Source organism: Bison bison, unplaced genomic scaffold, assembly GCF_000754665.1.
Source record: "Bison bison bison isolate TAMUID 2011002044 unplaced genomic scaffold, Bison_UMD1.0 scf7180017862282, whole genome shotgun sequence".
NCBI classification, from domain to species: domain Eukaryota; kingdom Metazoa; phylum Chordata; class Mammalia; order Artiodactyla; family Bovidae; genus Bison; species Bison bison.
This window is the reverse complement of record NW_011492854.1, coordinates 11,359-12,488: the sequence shown is the minus strand read 5'-3', so window position 1 is coordinate 12,488 and position 1,130 is coordinate 11,359.

Here is a 1,130-nt window from a genome sequence, read left to right as displayed (position 1 = left end):
CTGGCCACTACCCCATCTACCCTAAGTTCCAAGCTCGTGTTCAGGACACGGGCTTGGGGGGCTGGAACCCAGCCCCTGTCATTGCAACAACTCTCGTAGGGTTGGGCTGGGGTTCTGGGGAGAAGTGGGGATCTCCCCAGGGGCACCAGGGTGTCCCTGTGGACATTCTACTCTCCAGGTCTGGGAGGTGGGACCTCCCCAGGGGTGCCAGGGCATCCCTGGGGACAGTCCATCTTCCAGTGTCCCCATTGGCCACAGGTTGGACATGCTTTTGCCCAATGCCCTGACTGGTTGCATCGGAAGCAGGGTCGGGGGGGAGGGGGTCTTAAGCCCCGTTCTGGGATGACTTGGGCCAAACTGATCTCATCCCTTAATTGCTGCCACCAAAAAGGCATATTTAGCTTTTCTCTCACGTTCTTTTTCTCTCTTAGCCTCCTCCTCCCTATTATTGAACACCTTGAAGGCTACTTCTAGAAGGTCTCTTTGGAGGGTCTCAGGGCCCTTTTCTAGTTGCCGAAGCTTGTGTCTCATGTCAGGGGCAGACTGGTTGATGAATTGAGCGTGAAGGTAGAGTAAGCCAGCGGGGTGGTGATATCTAGGTTGGTATACCTCTGGACTGCTCCTGTGGGGCGTGCCAAGAATAAGGCTGGATTTTCATCTGCCCCTTGGGTGATTTCTCTGACTCTATCATAATTGACATGGATATGAGTATTTTTCTACATTCCTTCTAGAATGCAGGCAATCATATGATTGAGTCTCCTGATACCTGGGTCACTGGGCTGGTAAGTCCAGTGGGGATCTAATTGAGGCACCACCTCATCAGCCACTGGGCTATCCCAGTCTTGGTTATGGAAATGATCACCATGGGCTTTTGCCACTTGCCAGATATGGTCTTTTTCGTCAGGGGTGAGAGTGGCATTTAGGATATAATAGACATCACTCCACGTGAGGTTATAGGCCTGGGAGAGTCTCAGGAATTCTCTTCTGTATCTGGTAGGATTTTCAGAAAATGATCCTAACTTTTCCTCTATCTGGCTCATATCTGACAATGAAAATGGAACATGGACTCGGGTGGGGCCCTCTGGTCCTGCCACCTCTCTCAGGGGAAATATGTGTTGAGTATGTGACCG